This window comes from Canis lupus, chromosome 29, assembly GCF_048164855.1.
Source record: "Canis lupus baileyi chromosome 29, mCanLup2.hap1, whole genome shotgun sequence".
In the NCBI taxonomy this organism is placed as follows: Eukaryota; Metazoa; Chordata; class Mammalia; order Carnivora; family Canidae; genus Canis; species Canis lupus.
The window spans coordinates 11728658-11746925 of record NC_132866.1 but is presented as its reverse complement, the minus strand read 5'-3'; the positions used below and the strand labels follow the sequence as shown (position 1 = coordinate 11746925).

The 18268-nt window shown below is 50.3% G+C and overlaps 1 protein-coding gene and 1 long non-coding RNA gene across 7 annotated transcripts in view; one reads left to right on the top strand and one right to left on the bottom strand.

Moving 5' to 3' along the window:
• Positions 1 to 18268, top strand: part of GRK5 (G protein-coupled receptor kinase 5) — a 212527-nt gene that overhangs the window by 107011 nt on the left and 87248 nt on the right. Inside the window, exon 1 of one of the 4 annotated variants that reach the window (XM_072805121.1) lies at positions 14937 to 15071. The exons of the other annotated variants lie outside the window; for them this stretch is intronic. The gene's annotated coding sequence lies outside the window, so the exon portion shown is untranslated. Of the gene's footprint in view, positions 1 to 14936; positions 15072 to 18268 lie in introns of those variants that run through there. 4 annotated transcript variants of the gene reach the window in all.
• On the bottom strand, positions 65 to 17622 carry LOC140620783 (uncharacterized). Of its 3 annotated transcripts, XR_012020482.1 has the most exons (6): positions 17512 to 17622; positions 11647 to 17235; positions 10315 to 10555; positions 6803 to 6913; positions 5935 to 6524; positions 65 to 5643 (listed from the first exon to the last, which is right to left on the bottom strand). It is a non-coding gene; the product is annotated as an uncharacterized lncRNA (long non-coding RNA). The 3 variants fall into 3 exon arrangements; XR_012020483.1 differs by having other exon boundaries at positions 65 to 6527; XR_012020481.1 differs by having other exon boundaries at positions 65 to 6524.

Here is an 18268-nt window from a genome sequence, read left to right as displayed (position 1 = left end):
GGGATCATGACCTGAGCCAAAGGCAGACAGTTAACCGACTGAGTCACCCAGGTGCCCCTGTAAAGTGCTTTCTTAAAATTTATTTATTTATTCATGAGAGACACACACACACACACACACACAGAGAGAGAGAGAGAGAGAGAGAGAGAGAGAGAGAGAAAGGCAGAGACACAGGCAGAGGGAGAAGCAGGCTCCATGCAAGGAGCCCGATGTGGGATGTGGGACTTGATCCCGGGACTCCAGGATCATGCCCTGGACCAAAGGCAGGAGCTAAACCGCTGAGCCACCCAGGGATCCCTGTAAGGTGGTTTTTAAAAAGGAGAATGCATTGGCATGTTATTTGTGTAGTTGAATGAATACTGAATCCCCAACCTGATTCCACAGCGGGACAGAGGGACAGTGACACCATTTCCTTCTTTCCTTGTTGACTTTGTGTCCCTTACTGAGTCATGGGCTCCAGGAGGATGGTCAGAGCTTCATCCTCTGTGCAGATCTGCAGGACTGTGGCTGAGGGGCTCCTGCTCTGTTCTGCTTGGGTGCTGGCAGGCAGGAACCCTGTAGCCTCTGGCAGGTGGGGTCCAGGGCCCCTGGCCTACGAAGGGAAGCCCAGGCCCAGATCAGCCCAGTCTGACCCTGGAGTCCAGCCTCCTCCTGGCTGCCCAGCTCTGCTTGCTGACCAGCAGTGGCCCCTTCATCCAGCCTCCAGTGGTCTGTCTGCACACTGGTAGTACTCATGAGTGTTTCCCTTTATCCTCTTCCTTTTTTTTTTTTAATTTAAAAGGTTTTATTTATTTATTTGAGAGAGAGAGTGAGCAATAGCAAGAGAGAGGATGAGTGGAGGGTGGGGAGAGGGAGAAGCAGACTCCCAGCTGAGCAGGGAGCCTGACGCGGGGCTCCATCCCAGGACCTGAGATCATGACCTGAGTCTAAGGAAGACGCTCAACCAGCTGAGCCACCCAGGCGCCCTCTTTCTTCCTCTTCCTGTGTGGAATGAGATGCCTCGGGTGCCCCCTTCACCCCCTAAGCAGGGATGCAACAGGGAACAGCCTCCCTTTCATGCGCCCTTCCTTGGGGGCCATTGGTTCCCCTCCCCCGCCTCAGGTACACAGAGAGTCTCGCAAGGAATCTGGGCTCCTGGGCTGGGTCCCACCCCACCTGAGGGCCTGCGTGACCCAGTCCCCCTAGGCCTGCTGGCATGTGAGCTCTTGATTTCATCGTCAGGGAGACCAAGTCTTTCTGCAGACGTCATTCCCGTCCTTGGGGTGATAAGGGCGCGTCACGTCTGCCATTCTGCCACTTACCATGCTCTGATAAGGCACAGCATCTGCTCGTCCTTGGAGGGCAAGATAAATTTAGATGTGGCGGATTTAGAACATCAGGTGACCTGTTTGCAGCTGTAGCTCTCAGGAGGAAGAGGGCAGTAGCCTGGCTTGTCCGCCCACTGGGTTCTGGGGTATTCGTCTCACCTCTCCACCAAGACCAGCCGCCTCTTGAAGGCAGGGGGTCAAGTCCTCGGGGCTGAGCACAAGCCTGGTGCTTGCAAGATGCTCAGTGATCCTAGCTGGTGGGTTTGGAGAGTCTTAGAACGGATTACCGATAAAGATTTCACAGACGATGTGCAATTGTTTTCAAAAGCTGCTCCGCAGGGAAAGGGGGATGATCGAGGGCAGGCTTCTAACTGATTAGGGTTTCTTCTTATCTTCCATGTTTTGGCCTCTTTGTAAGATCTTATTCCAGGGTTAAAACCAGGTTTGAACCTGGTTCAAACTGCTCTACGCCAGGTCTCCCATTTTCCAGAAAACTAAACTGAGTCCCAGAGAGAGAAGTGACTTGCCCAGTTCTCCCCGTGACCTGACTCCATGGCACGCGTTCCCTCACTGTTTCGGTTTGCTTTCGCTGCCATAACAAGGTGCCACGGACCAGGTGGTTTAAACAACAGACTAACTGTCTCATGGTTCTGGAGGCTGGATCTGGGATCTGGGCTCAAGCTTCTCTCCTGGCTTCTGGTGGTTGCTGGCAATCTTTGGCTTTCTTTGGTTTGTAGGAGTATCACTTCGACCTGTGCCTTCATCCTTAGGTGACCTTCTCTGTGCGTTTATGTGTCCACGCTTCTCCTTTTTATGAGGGCATCAGTCCTACTGGATTAGGGTCCACCCTTCATGACCTCGTTTTAACTTGATTACCTCTGTAAAGACCCTATTTCCAAATAAGGTCACATTTTTCAGTACCAGAGGCCAGGACTCCAACGTATCTCTTTTGGGGAATGCAATTCAACCCCTGATGCCCACATTCTTACATGGTCTGATGAGGTCCAGTTCAAGGAGCCAGAGGAGCCCAATTCCCACAAGGCCCAAGTGCAGACCCCCTTCTCCCTGCTGACCTGGCTCAGGCTTAACTCTGGCAGGCCCAGGCTGAGGGCTTCCCCATAGGCTACAGGACCTTCTGGGGGAGCATTAACAGCTTTCTGAACTATGTTGCATGATACTTTTTATTCCCTCTTTATTCTTGTTGTTATTGTTCAAGTCATCCTAAATGGTAAATTACTTTGCTTAAAAACATACAAAAAACTTCAAGGAAAGCTCACTCATAATTTTACTACTCAGCTGTAGTCACAGTCAACATTTCCATGTAATTCCTTCCAACTTTTCCCCCTATGCACATGCCTATAGGGTTTTTTTTTCCTTACCTTTTTTCTTAATATAATTTCAAAAATATTTTCCCACCTCATTAAAATTCTCCATAGACGTGATTCATGTTTTTCCATTTGATGCAAATTTATTGAGCATCAAGCATCAATGAACAAAACACAGAAATTCCTGTTCTCTTGGTTGCCCACCTCCAGGGGAGTGGATACCCCAGTGGACAATTGGGAACTGGCCTGTTGCCTTCCACCCAGCACTGGTCCAGGCCCCCAGGTGTATCCCTGCCTGTGGTTTATTTATTTTTTTGTGGGCGGATTCTTCCTTTAAGCTATCTTGAAAATAAGCTCTTGGGGCACCTGGGTGGCTCAGTACGTTGAACCTGCTTCTCCTTCTCCCTCTGCTGCTCCCCCTGTTTGTATTCTCTCTCTCTGTGTCAAACAAATAAATAAAATCTTTAAAAAAAAAGAAAAAAGAAAAGAAGCCCTTGCCCATAAGCACAGCATAAACCTGATTTTTATTTTATTTTTTTAAAAAAGATTTTATTTATTTATCTGACAGAGAGAGACCACGCGTGCACGCACAAGCAGGGGGAGCAGCAGGCAGAGGGAGGGGAAGAAGCAGGCTCTCTGCTGAGTGGGGAGCCCGATGTGGGGCTCGATCCCAGGACCCTGGGATCATGACCTGAGCCGAAGGCAGACTCTTAAGTGACTAAGCCACCCAGGCACCCCGTAAACCTGATTTTTAAAGGCTTCATATTGATTTTATATATACAGATATATATGTGGATGTACATATATATCCAGAGAGAGAGTGAGAACTCTTTGTTTCTCTTTTCCTCTAGTTTTTGCCATTCCAGTTAGGCTCAGATTAACATCTTTGTACTTCATTGTGACATTTAGATCTCTGGCTCCGAGGTGAGAAAGCCTGCACTGTCTTTTTGAAGGTCAGACACATTAAAGAAACCCAAGCAGGGAGCATAGAGGCCTCTCCGCCTCCTTTGCTTCCTCTGGAATGTTCCATTTGCAGCCTGTGCTTGCATCTGCAGACGCCATTAACCTGAAATGTGCCTCTGATGGACAAAGCAAACGAGGCTCAGTGAGCACCCTGGGCCCCTGCTTGCCAGCCCCAAGTCACGGCAGTCACAGGCATGAGAAGGGCTTTTCTGTCTGTTTTGAGGCCGGTCGCCGAAAATGGGAAAAACAAGCCAGTTCACGCAGCAACAGGGACCTCAAAGCAGCACAAGAGGCCAGCTGACCTGCAGCAGTCTGAGCATGACAACGTTCTGCCCCATAAAGAGACACTAGGACAACACTTTTAATGGTCTCTGCCCAGACTCTATTTACGGAATTTATTTCCCGGGCTCCGTCTGTTCAGCAACACCTTGGCAGCCTGTCCCCCAGCATCTGTCTCAGTGCATTAAACACCCCTTGTTCTGAGGACCGCGGAGCTAGCACCCGAGAGAGTGAGAAGAGAAAATGTGGGTGGAAGGCTATTTGGGGCCAGTATAAACGTTTAAATTAAAAAAAATAAAATAACCAAAGAACAACAACAAACAATTTATCCCCTAAAGAGCTCCTGTGGGCACGGGTTCCTGTTGACTCCTTCCAGCCAGTGTTAGAAAGGAAAATGCGAAAATCGAGAAACCTTTAGAGCGCCGGTGTTTGTTTTCTCTGTTTCATGGTTGTGCTTGTCCTTATATCATCTTTCAAGATTATTTTTGGAATTATCTGTTTGTTCTTTTTCTCCTCACAAAAAGAAAATACATCCATTGATGAAATTTTCGAAATAGAATCTAGAAAGGGGAAAATAAAAATTGCCAGTACGATAGCCACTATGAACGTTTTGGTCTGTGGCCCTGGCGTAGTCTGTTCTGCTTATAGAGAGAGAATTGTCTCCTCTGTCATTTGTCTCCCTGCATAGAAGTCAGATAGCATTCTAAATGGGAATATACGGCTGTCGATTCCCCACTGGACTGAGAGGCAGAAGACCGAGGTTCTTGTTCCTCCTCCTTGATTCTGTGGCCTTGAGAAAGTCACTTAAGTTCAATCTGGTCATCTCTGAAATGGGGACCCAGCAATCCTTACCTTCGGGGATGATCGGGTGGCCACAGGAGTTCCTGGCAGGAAACGCTTTGTAAAGCTCTCAGCGATCTGTTGCTGGCTCTTCTCAGTGTGGTCAGGTGACCCGACAGTAGGACAAGTGGCTAAAGTAGCTTTCCTATCGCCCTGATGAACTGTGACCCTTTCTTCTAAAGCTGCCCCTATATCTGATCTTGGTGAAAGTCACCACCTTCCCTCCTAATGCCCAGAGACCTGGGAGCCTCCCCTCTCCTTCCCAGGACACATGGCGGGTCCCTTTCCAGTCCCGGGCAACTCTGCATCCCCACTATCTCTGGAGTCGGCTCTTCTCTCCTCACCCCTACTGTCTCCCCTCACCCTGGCCACCTCTCCTGCCTGGACTCCTGTGTCACCTCTGTCCTCAGCTCCATCCAGGCTTACCCTTGTCTGACCATGCTCCATCCAGCGGCCAGGAAGCTCATTCTAAAATGTCATATAATCGAGCCACCACCTGCTAATGGCTTTCCATCAAGATCAGGATGGAACCCAAAGCTCTTATCCAAGCTGACTGGGCCCTGCCTTACCTGCCCTTGCTTGCTGCTCCGGCTTACCCCCTCCTACCTGTCCCTTGACTCAGCCACTCCTTCACATTTCCTCCCTTCTCCATGCCTTCACCAGACACACTTTCCTAATTCTGCTTGATAATGCACTAAACCTTACAGGTCCCTTCCTCCAGGAAGCCCTCTCTCATGACCTCCCTGGGCCTGAGTTTGGTCCTCTTGTCTGATGACTGATCTCCATCGTCCACTTGACTGCAGCTTCTGGAGGTAGAGCCTGGATCTGCTGGTGCCGCTCTCCCCAGTCCCCAACATAAGTGTCACCTCTACACCAGGCCCTTTTAGAATATTGATTTTCTTTCCTTGCTCAGATGTTTTTTGTTCTCCCTTGGGGATGGAAAACAAAAAACTTAAAAAAAAATTTATTCATAAGAGACAGAGAGAGAGGCAGAGATACAGGCAGAGGGAGAAGCAGGCTCCCTATGGGGAGTCTGATGCAGGACTTGATCCCAGGATCACAACCTGAGCCAAAGGCAGATGCTCAACCACTGAGCAACCCAGGTACCCCTCCCCCCCATCTTAATCTTCCCAAATCCTGGAATGATTGCTGATGGGTCTTCTTTTTCTGAGTCCTTTTAAAAGGCTCCCCATCCTCTCCCCTGCTGGGCCCCAGCTCACCTGAGGGGGAGGCAGGAGAGGATTGAGAGGGGTGCATGCTTCTAGTGGTCATGCTGGCTCCTCTGGCTGTCAGAGCCTGACTGGCCGGGCAGAGATGTACACGGAAGAGATGCAGCTCTGGGACTTTGGCCAAGCCCAGCCTGGGGCAGGGCAGGGCACAGGGAATGGCTTTGCCAAAAGACTCCCTCATAAGGCTTGGGTGTCAACAGCCTGGGAGCGCTTGGCCGCTATAGGCACTGTGCTTCTACCTTAGGGGCAGAGCTACTGAAGGGCTAACCCAGCACCGTCAAGAGTAAGGAACCTGAGCTGTGGTGTCAGAGGGACCTGGGTTAGAGCCAGGCACTATTCCTTACTGACTGTGACTTTGGACAAGTGATTTATCTTCTCAGTCCTCAATTTCCTTGGCTGCTATAGTAGTGTCGCAAGGATATGATGAACAAGTGGGGCTCTGCCGAGAGCCTGGCACACTGTGAGCACTCAGACATGGCACTGCTTTGTCACTGCTCTTCGCCATCGTCCCTGTCGGCAACAGTCCTGTTCAGTTCAGAGCTTTGTTTCTTGGTTCTCCTGCGGGTGCTAGTTGCCAGGTCCTGCTGGGTTTAAGTTTATCTGTTCATTCATTCGTTCATTCATTCTGTTATGCTCTTACTCTGTGCCAGGGATCTGGGGAGCTGCCAGGTGGTGGAGCGCTGCTTTCAGGAGTGGCTCCTGGCAACACGGGCTAGGCCACATTTATTGCTTTATGTAACCCGAATATGACCCCCTTCCCCTTAGCCCCACTTCCATCCCTCAAAGCTCTGTTTGCTAACTCTCAGCAGACTGAGAAGTTCAGGATGGTACCCTCTCCCCTCAGCAGAGGCCATCTTACCCGTTCCTCCACCTTCAGGCAGGAGGGACCTCAGACAACTCAGAAATGGTGGGGTAGGAGGTGATGGTCAGTCCCAGCCACGAATCCCTTCAGCTCACTCTGGGCAAGGCCCTGCGGAGAGTCCCAAGAGAGGATGTAAGGCCAGCTCTCTCCCCTCGGGAGCTGTCCCTCATTGGGAAGATGGGACAGAAAGCACACACATGATGCTGGGTAACAGCCACGTGAAGGTGGGCAGCTGGCACATGTTCCTCCTCAGTACCAAGTGCCCAGAGGTGGGGCGGGGAAGGGAAACAGAGACATCTATGTGGGATGGAAAGGTTCAGGTGAGCAGGTGGGAGAAAAAGGAGACTTTTGAGAGTGCACAGGTGCAGCATCAGAGAACCCGCAAGCATTTCCTAGGCACTTACCGTGGCTGGGCATTGGACTATTTGCTTTATGGACACACACCTATTGGATTGTTACAGAACCTTATGGCCTAGGCACCACCTCCTGCACCCTTTATTTTATGGATGAAAATGCAGAGACTCAGATTTGTAAATTGTTCAGAGTTACAGGGCTCTGGAAGAAGCAGAGTCCGGATTCAAACCTGAGCCCGAGTTAAGTCTCTGCTGGCTGTGGTTTTCCACCATGTTTGCCATGCTTGCCCCGTGAAGGTAGGACAACGTGGGGCACATTTAGGAAGCCCTGCTTTGATGGGCTTTGTGCAGAGAAGCCATGAGAGAAAAAGTCCAGGTGAGGCTGGGTCAGGCCCAAGACACCATCTGTGCCTCTGGCCTAAAAGGTTAAATCTTTGTCCTGCAGGTAGTAGAGAGCCACTGAATGTTCCTCTGAGAGCCCCTGCAGCAGTCCTCAGGGTGAGAATAGAGCAAATGAAAGCCAAGGAGAGACAGCAGGCTGGGCTTTTAGAGGGATATGAAATTCATTCACTTCTCCAGATATTTATCACTTACTGTGTGCCAGGGAGAAATGACGCAGTGTTTCTCAAATACCAAGCCCAGGACCTGGAATGTATCATAAATGGCCTCCACTCCTGATGACGCTGTGCCATAGCTCAGGTAACACGACAGGAGGCAAGAGTCCCTGGAGCTCCTGTCACTTGCGGCGTCAGGCTGGGAGCAGGTTTCTCTTTGTGACGTTGGGTCACAGGATGCCTTTCACACCACCCATGAGGTCTCGGAGTTGGCAGCTGTTCCTGCTGCCCACCTGTCTCTTCCCTCCCCTTTTCAGAGGTGGTTTCTCGCTCCCCTGCTGTCTGTCCGCTCTCCCTCTCCCCTCTGCAGGGCCTTTCGGAAGGTGGCAGATGGGCGTAAATGTCACACTGGCCATCTCTGAGAGACTACCTCAGGTGCCACCCAGGTGGGGCTTGCAGGCCCACACTAGGTCAGGGTTAGGATGCGGGTGTGGGGTGCAGAGGGGGAGCTCTCCACCCTCAAAGTCCCCTGGCCACCTCCTTTGGCCATCCAGCCATGAGACTTACTCTCTTTGGGCTTTCGCTACCTGCTGTCCCCATTTGGCGTTAACATGAAAGAAATTGTTCTCAGCAACTCTTGGCCTGCTGCTGTACTAACTTCTCAGCCATTTCCAACCTTCACCCTTCCTGGATTCCCGGGTCCCACAGTGGCTTTACCAGCCTCGCCAGGTGGAAACCTCAGAGTTCCTGCCCCCATTTGGTTGGGTCAGTGCCCTCTTCTCTATCCCACTGCCTTGACACTCATCACCCTGCTTGGTCTGATGCAGTAGCCTCTTCATTGGTCCACTGTTGACAACTGGTTTCTTCTTCCTTCTTGCCTATCCAATCTAACCTTGTTTGTTGATCTCAGCACTTAGAAACTTCTTGACTTTTCTGAAGACATCAAAGTTGAGACTTCTAGAAGATATAAATGGTCTATCCACTGCCCATCAGACAAAGTCCAAACCACACAGCCCTAAGGCAGGACCTCTTGCCAAGCCTGTCCTCTGCCCCCCTAAAATTGGGCAGTTTGATTAACATCTCTGATCTACAGAAACAAACCAAAAATGCTAATGATAGCTACTACTGATCAGATTCTTATTATGTGCCAAATATGTGCTGATCTCTTTTGCATCACCTTTTTATACCTACCCCACTGTTTTTAGGCTTATTTGGCATTTAAGGAAATTGGGGTTTGTGGCAGTGAAGCTCCATGCCCAAGGTCACACATAACTAAGAGGCAGAGCCAGGCTCCATCTGAGCCTGGTCCTTGCCTTTAGATATGGGGACCGTGTCACTCAATTTTCAGGGTTGCTAGAGAGTTTAAATGCGGTGGCAAATTTGGAATCACCTGCCCAGTGCTGAGCACACAGGGCTTTGGTAAACAGATTTTCTTCCTGCTTCTGGTCTTTGCTCAGGCCACATCCTCCATCCTCCCTACCTGACCTCCTACCTCCAAAGTCAATGGATCCTTGCCTGGAATGACAACTGACCCCCTCCACCCAGGCTCTAGAGTGTTCCACACATGCTGCCACCAAGCCCTGGCCACGGGGAACAGAACTAGGCCTCAGGTATCTGCCTACTTTCCCAGAGGGCATGTGATGCTTTGTAAGCCTTGCCCCTCCCCTAGTGTCCAGTCCTGTGTGGGAGCTGGGAAAGTGTCCACAGAACCAGTGAGGCAGCAAAGGAATCCACGAGGGAGGGAAGGGAGCAGTGAGGAGAGGCCATTGTCATGGAGCAACCCGAAGAGTGGTCCTCAGGAGCCCTTGCAGCTAGACCTGGTGCGGCTCCGGCTCCCCCTTCCTCCCAGCCTGGCAGCCTCCTCCTCATACCTCCACGATCTGAAGTTTGGGGCATTTCCTTCAGTTATTTCCTGACCATGACTTCATGGGTCAGAGTTAGCATCTCCTGAGACAGGAAGGAAAAAGCCCCATGAGGCTGGGTTTATGGAGGGTGAACAGTTTCCTGCTGCCCCTGGCTTCCCACTTGTGGGACCTGCAGTGGAGCCCCAGCCTGGTGGCACTGACGGCTCTGCTTGGGAGGTGGCCTCAGGTTTCAGTAGGATGCGTGGGCTAGAGCTCCAGGGCTGAGGTACCTCTGCTAGCTCCAGCTCACACACCACCTGCCCGACCATCGGAACGCCATCAGCGAGGGCTAGCTGGCTGGCTTGTGGGCCCTGCTGGGAAGACCTCAGAGGGATGGGCATGGGGGGTCCTCACTGCTCACCTGACTTCCAGGGCTCTGGAAGGAGTGGGGAGGCACTGGTGAAACCCGTTCACCAGAAATTCCCATAGAATGAACTGGCCTTTCCTGTTACGGTCTCCTCTGACGACTGTGCCCCTCTGAGGACAGAACTGCCCGGGCCTTCTCTCCAGCTTACAAAGGGGGTGTTGGCTAGAATCTCTCACCCAGGACCAGAAGGAAATTGGACTGATTTACTGTCCATTGTGGGGCTCATTCTCCCCACTTCAGCACCAAGGTGCAGTCATGGTCTCTGGGAGCCATTTCATTTCCATTGACCGCCTAGTCCCAAGTGGTTAGGTGGGGCTTCCACCTGGCTTACCTGAGAGGAGCCTCCACTGTGCTCTATCTGTTGCTGTTCAGCCTACTGGAAAAGTCTGCAGGGCTTCCCTCTTGTTGATAGGACCCAGCCTGGCATTGGTGACTCACCCTCTTATTATGTGTGCATGTGTGAGACTGCCCATCACCGGAGGATACTTCATCTGGCTATCTTGTAGCCCTCTCACCTCAACGGGTGTCAGGGGAAACAAGGGTGTCTGGGACTCTGACCCGGAGACACTGACCTGGAAAGAGAAGGCCGTGGGTAATAGTGAAGAGTCTCCCAGGCCAGAAGCTACACCTTCCAAATTCTTCGTGGCCCCTGATTATCAATCGTGCTACCCCTCTAAGGCTCGGAGAGAAGGGACTTGTGAGGGCTGCTGGCTGGTGAGTAGGAGAGCCCAACCCCAGAGTCCAAGGAGGCAGAGTGTGTGCAGGGGGAGGACGAGCTGCCTCGGCTTCTACCTCCTGCTGGGTGGGACCCAAGGGATGTAAGGCCTTTCTGGGGGAGGGGGCTGTGGAGAGTCTTCCCAGGGGCAGCTTTGATCTCTGCCTTGTTGCTTTGTGGCAGGAAGTGAACTCAGGCCCTCCTAGTGGCCACTGAGCTCACAGGTCCATCCTGGTGGCTACCTCCGGGTAGGGATGCCAGTGTCTGGAGCTGGGGATCTGAGTTCCAGTCCATTTCCTCACCAACCAGTTAGGACTTCTCAGCAATGTCTGAGCTGGAAGGCCTTGGTCCTGTGCTAGCCCCACTCCCTCACCTTGCGGTGGGGAATGGAGGCCCTGCCAAAGGATGGACAGGGCAGGCTGGAGGCTGAGCACGGCCCCAAACAGGGAGGGACCAGGTCTCTTGGCTTCATGGCCAGGACTGTGGTGGGGTGGCACGGGGGAGAAGTATTTCTGGGCCTGTGGTGGGAAAGGACGCAGCACTGGTGCCTCACCTCCTCTCATGCTGCCTCGAGGTAACTGCTGGGCGAGTAGGCCAGGCCGCATCCTTAGTAGTGGCCTCTGATTTAGAGAAGGCCTTGCTCCTGGCTCTGGACCTTCCCTAGGGGATGGGGACGGCTTGGCAGGCAGAGAGGCAGCCTCATTTGCACCCGCGGGTGTGGCCAGGCATTGCCAGGGGGGCATGTCCCTTGTTCTGTTCCTGTGTCCACTGCCCTGCTCTGCGCAGAGTGATGCCCCACCAGTGCACCCTCGGCTCCCCCACCAAACCTGCCCTTGGTGCCACCAACGTGTAGCCAGTGGCTGCGCACAGTAGGCGCTTGTCGTCTGTTTACCGAGGAGTCCTGAAGCCAGGCTGTAGCTTATCCCCCCACTAACTCCAATCACCCACCTGCATCTCTCTTTGTTCAAACTGCTGGGAAGCCCGCAGCCGGGTTTCATGCTGAAAGCATAGCTCTCCTTTGTCAGAAGTCCTGGAGGGAGCTCATTTTATTCTTTCCTCCCTCTTCACTGCTTATTTCCTGTTCTTTGTCTTTCATGGAACAATTGAAATGTGCTTTTATTGGGAAATGCTGTGGATCCTTTTGGGATGTCAGCGAGCAATAAATAAATCAGTACCTCACCAGTGAAAAGGTGAAAAAGCTTCCTGCTCCACCTGGGAAGCAGGTGTGTTAGAGTTCTGTTCCTCCTCTCTGCAGAGTGGGCAAATTGGCACCTTCCCTGCTGGCCTCGAGCAATGTAGGGGCCGAAGGTATTGTGAAGGTATTGTGACAGGCTGTCGTTGTGCTGGGCGGCACTAGGCCAGGGCCTGCCCCAGGGCTCTGCAAGGTGGAGTTACTCAGGCCGGAAGATGGAATGTGCCTCTATGAAATTAGCTGTGGAACAACCAGCCCAGAGGGGGCCTGAGGTTGCCCAGCTGGGCACAGCTGGGCAGCTCCCCCGTTTTGGAGAAACTGTCTGAGATCAGATGGTGGCTAGATGGGCCATCGGAAGGTGTCCTGGAGGGGAATCAGACGTCACCGGTTATAGCACTGGTGACAGGCCAACTACTTTTGTTGCTTTGCTGTGCTTCTCCCTTCCTGGTAAAGAGACACAATGACGGAGCATCCACAGTGAGCCAAAACGGTGACATTGTCCAAAAAAGGAGCTAGCTCGATTGAGAGGTATAAATAGTGTGTGTGTGTTGGGGGGCGGGATGAAGGGGGAGCAGATGACAGGGCTGCTCTGCTCACTCCCTTCGCCACCACAGGAGGGCTGCTCTTGAAGTCCCGGCCACCAGCAGGAGACAGAGTTTTTGAGATGTTGGCAAGAGATGAGAGGTGAGCAATCCCCCACCGTCTTCCACTCCCCAATGCCTCCTGCCTGCACCATCAAAAGAGCGAATTGGAGAGAATGAGCTTTAGGCGGAGAGGTTGAACAGTCCATTTGCTGAGTTCAGAGAAGAGCTGGTGTGGGAAGGACACAGAGAGGGAGCTGGCGGGCTGGGTTAGCAGTGGGCCGAGGCTGGTCCTCTTTGGGCTTCAGTGTTACAAAGCTGCAGACAAAAGGAAGACAGCACCTACAGGCAGGGGCATGGCTTTGGGAGGTGGGCTGAAGGGATGCAATGTCAAACCATATTTCCAATGGTTCTGAAAGGAAAGCAGTGTCTTTAAACCAGACTAGGTTCCTTTGCTCTGCCACTTGCCAAATGGACTTGGGCAAATCTATCACTTTCAGAAAATAGTTCCTCACCTGTGCCCTAGTGTAAATAAGTAACACCTCCTGGGGTCTCCATGCATGGCAACTCAGACACTTCCTGTGCCCCATTGTGCTCAGGGATGGCCCTGCCGCTAGCGCCCCCAAGATGATCATTGGCTGTGGGCATGGGTCTGTCTCTCTGCTGTCCTGTTGACAGCCTTTCTAGGGTCTTTGGACAGTAGACGGTTATTTTTCCAGTTAGGTCTGAATATGGTGAAAGCTAGCTCTCCCTTCCTACACCAATTCAGCTACTGGCTCCTATGCTTCCGAGTTCCAGGGTTTCCTGTGATCCTCAAAACCACCACCCGCCTGTGGGACTCACTCAGGCCCCATGCCACTGGCTGTTGTTCTGAGTGTGTGTGCCTGCTCAAGCCCCGTGGAGGCTGTGGGGTGCTGTGCAGCTTGCAAAGCTTTCTTCACGCTGAGCGAACGTCATCCCCCAGCAGTCCTGTGGGAAGTGGTATTTTCGTTCTTATTTTACAGATTGGGGTTCCAGAAGTTGCAGGCAAGGCCTGGATGTGTCTATTTACTGCTACCTCTCGGGGCTTACATGTAATTGTGACCACCACCCAGCATCTCATCCAAGATGGGGTGGGGACATAGGGTAGATGGGGCTAGAGGGCCCAGCTTGTTCCTGCTGGACGAACTAACCACCAAGTGGGGAATCCTCTAGCTCCAGAACCTTCTGCATGTAGGTCTCTGGCCCTGTGGTCCCATGTAGCCTGCTGCCTACACCTGTCTCATTTTTTTCAGTCTGCCATTTGGCCACAGAAGGTTGAGGTGGTAGGAAAAGTGAGTTACCTTCCAGTCTGAATTGGCATGAATTTGCCAAATAAAACATTTTACTTATGCCCCAAAACATTTTGCTTGGTTACTTCTTAACAGGCCAAGTGCACTATTTTCCATCAAAACATTTCCATCATTAAAAAAATGTCTCTAACCCAGAAGCTGGGTCCTGCTGCATCCTTGTCACAGCTCACATTTTATTTGGTATCCAGTGTTTCCAGAATGTCACCACCTCTTGCTCTGCATAAGGACCGTGCTCCCTGATGGAAATATTTTGCAAGAATGTATTCAGCTGTCGAGGTGGTACAAAGCTCCTTCAGAAGGTCTTTTTTGTCTAGTTCAGAGAAGGATCCCTATTCCCTGTAGTCCCTGCCACATTTCACTGGCCAGTACGGGTCTCTCCAGGGCGCCACGAGATGGATCAAATCCCATTACAGCAAGAGCCATTGAAAATTCATGGAAATGTTTGTGGAAGCAATTGCAGACTCCTTTGCTGACAGCCACTTCTTACGTGTAATTTTTTTTGTGGAACATGCACCCGGCACAGCAGAAGAATTTGGATGCCCCTCAGAATATGCTGGAATGGAATTTGGCTGTGCTCTCTGTCCAGGTCTCTGATATGGTTGCAAGAGAATTTTCTCCTGTCATGAGGCAGATACTCAGTGGGCTTCCTCTAAGTCACAGATGCTGGGAGACAAGTACTGTCCAGGCCCCGTCTTCAAGGAGCCTGGTTGACAGGGATAGAAGATGTCTGTGCATCTCATGCCTCAGTAATCAGAATGACATTAGGAAGGGTGGCAGGGATGCCTCTTCGTGTGTGATGATTGTAGGTAGCCCAGTGAACTATGGTTATGCATTTTTTAAAATGTATATCATAAAAAAATAAACAGTAACCACAGCAATAACTTCCCAGCAGGTGGGAGGAAGGGTCAGTTAACACCCAGGTTAAAGAAAATATCAGGTAAATACTAGAAGAATAGGAAGAATTGCAGGTGATAGATTATGGCGACAAAATTCGTAGCTCACCAATGGCTGATGACTGGAAAAGTTAAAGTCATGTTTGTCGTGTGCTGATGGAATGCCAGGGGCTTTGCTTCTATTGTCCTCCAAGCCTCAGAAAACTCTGGAATGTGGTAGTGTTACCATCTCAACTGATAAGCTGATGAAACAGTGTCTGAACGAGGTGAAATGATTTGCCTGAAGTCACGTGGCTGGCTAGTGAATGGAAGAACTTGGATTTGCACTCTGGGCTGACTCCTGATAATAAATTCTTAACCACTCTTATGTGACAAGGTACTGCAGTTGGTCAAATAAAGAAGTAATTATTTCCTCCCTAGGGTGGGAGGAGGACGGCTTTAACTGAGGGGTAGGATTTAGCAAGGGATCCCATGGATTAAATACTCATGGTAATTGGCTGGATGGTTTGAACACCATATTTTTTCCTAGCATAATGAAGTCTTGAAGTAGGCTGTGGGTTGGCTGTTCTTTGTCACCAAGGACCCAGGCTCCTTCTATCTCTCTGGTCTGCCAAATACCTCATGGTGTAAAATGGCTGATGCAGCTCTAGCCATCACATCACATTCTTGTTCACGGCAGGAAAAAAAAAAAAAAAAAGGAAGAAGGAAAAGGATAGATGTACAATGAGAGGACTTTGCAGAGCTTTTCTGGAAGCTGAACCTAACAGCTTGTCTTCATCTCATTGGCCAGCTTTGGTTATGAGGGAGGCTGCCTGCTGTGTGCTAGGCATACATGCATGAAGGACAAAAGTCCTGTCTTCAAGGTGGTTCCAGTAGAGTGAGCTGCTCTTGGTTTGAGGTGATAGAGGGGACAGCAGTTGAGTAGAGAAGAAAAAGCCTCCTCTGAACGGGAACTTGCTTCTGCAGTGGCCCCAGCAAGCTTGGTCTGTTGTGGATTGTTCAGCACATTTATTTGGTGTTTAATTGGAGTGTAGAGTTGCAGTAATTAGGCTGCCTGAGGCGGCCCCTGCCTGCCATCCCATCAGCCCCTCTGAAAGGACAAGAACCACTCTTGAGTATAAACCAGTCCAGCTCCCCAACCTTCCACCCTCCAGTGCAATTAGAGCAGGAGCCACAGAGCCAGCTTTTCACTGCAGCCCAGAACTGAATTCTGGGCTGTGATTTAGAGCCCAGCATGGTGCTCGCAAGCCCCAGAGTGGGTGTGGGGTGTTCTGTGCAGCTCACGGGCAAGTGTGAGACCTGGAAACCACGGTCATCACACCTCCTGCCTCATCCCCTGCCTCTAGGCCCTGGGGGTGTGAGTTTGCTTTTTCACTTCTCGGCTCTCAGGAGTGCATGCTGGCTGGTTGCCAGGAATATCAAGTTTGGAGAGTTCTTTAAAAATCAGTGATGCTCTTGTGAGATGGCCAAAGTCGTTCTGGGACTGGTTCATAGGTCAGTCCTTGTTCATGTGAAGGCCTCTCTGCTGGGATTTGGGTTCTTTGGGGCCTGAAATGTTCTGTTTTTACTTCTTGGGAATCAGGTTGTCAGACCGTGGAAAGAAGCTTAGGGCAAAAATGGATGCAAGAGGTGGGATCAGCCCCTCTCCATGCCTCCATGTGCTTGATCTGGAAACTTCGCTGCAGCCAATCTGGGGAGAGGAGCCTCTGTACTCCAGTGCTCTGTCTCTGTTCTGTAATTACCTCCAAGCAGATAGTATTATAAAGAGGCTGGAGAGATGCTTTCATACAGTGTTAGAAATCAAACCGCTATTAATATGCTAATTACAACCATTTGTATTTACCATTAAAGCAGGTCCTGGAGAGCTTCTCCCTGGCAACACTATTAGACATTCTGTTCTTGAAATAGAAAGTCCATATTACTTTTTAATGAAAGCTCTAAATCCAGAGCTTCCCTCTGTTCAGCCAGCCCTTTCCCTTGAATTCAGTAGGTCCAGCCCCGGGCTCCTGGAATGAAGGCCAGGTGGGAGGAGGGTGAGGATGAATTGATCCACCTCGGAAAGCAGGCAGGAGCTCACCATGCCAGTAGACACCGGGGCCCTGCAGGTTCCAGGCTGGTTACCTGCTGATGTCATTATACATGTAAGCATTATTTTTAGCAGTGGCATCACTCCTAAAACCAGTTCTACTTGGTTTATTTTTAGATTGGATGATGCAGGTGCTGTTTGGAAATGTCTTTTTCTCCCCACATCACTTTTGTCCTGGAAGCACCCAGTTTATGAGGAAAACAAGATGGCACCCATAGTGACGGACAATACAAACATTTGTTTGGGAAACAGAGGGATGAGTGCCTTATTTGTTTTGGGGGGGGGGTCCCAGGGAGTCCATACGTCTTGACTTTCTGAGGAGTTGTGTGAGACAGAAGCCCTCTCTGATCTGGGGGCTTTCATTCATTCCCTGGCTAACGAGAGAGTAAGTTCTTGTTCCAGTCATGGATTGAAGACATCCAGTGAAGGTTGTGAGATTTTTCTGAAGGGCAGGCTATAGATTACAGAAGAATAATATGTTAGCTAATGTATTTTATAAAATCTAACAAATATTTAAGCATCTACTATGTGCCAGACCTAAATGAGACACCATAAATACATTGGGGAATGGTCCAGTTACCACTGATGTAGTGACATAAAACAAACATTATGCCTATGGATTCTGTAGGTCCAGAATTCAAAGAGAGTAAAGCAGGGTTGGCTTATTTCTGCTTCATGTTGTTCAAGGCCTGAGTGCAAGACTTCAAGGTTGGAAGACTCATCCACTCACATATCTTGCAGCTGGATGCTGGCAGTTAGTGGAGTCCCAGCTCCTCCCCATGTGGCTTCAGCATGTGGCTTGGGCTTCTTCACAGCATGGTGGTGGTTCCATGGGTAAGCTTCTCAGAAATGGAGAGCTAAGCAGGACCTATGTCCCTTTTGTGACCTTGCCTCAAAAGTCACAAAGCGTCACCTTCACCACATTCTGTTGCTTGGAATAGTGGCAAGTCCCTACCCGGATTCAAAGAGAGGGGACACTGACCCTCGCTCTCCGGGGTCGAGGGGAAGGGGAGTGTCAATCACATTGTAATGAAGAGCATATGGGATGTAGGTATATTTCAAGAAGTATAAGAGAGACTTGGAAATATGAGCAAGGAAGAAGAAGCTATAAAAAATGGCAAAGCAGATTCTAAAAAAGGAAGAAAACTTAAAAATGAAGGTGTAATAATCAGAATTAAAACATCTGAAGCTCCTTCTGTCTTCTTCAGAAGGAAAGTAAAGATGTTGATTAACCTCAGATTTGTTAAGAACAGACATAGCCCTGAGACTCTTTTAGCAAGGTCAAAACTGTTTTCATAATGATACATAATAATCCATAATGATGTTCTCCCTTTTCACTCATCTTCTCTCACAAGTGTAGAGTTTTCACGCCTGTGTGACACATGATGACATCATCACTCTGCCAATTAACAATATATGCTTGTATATTCCTGTGTTTCAGATTTTTCTCAATTTTATTTTCTAATAAGGAAATATTGATAGAATCC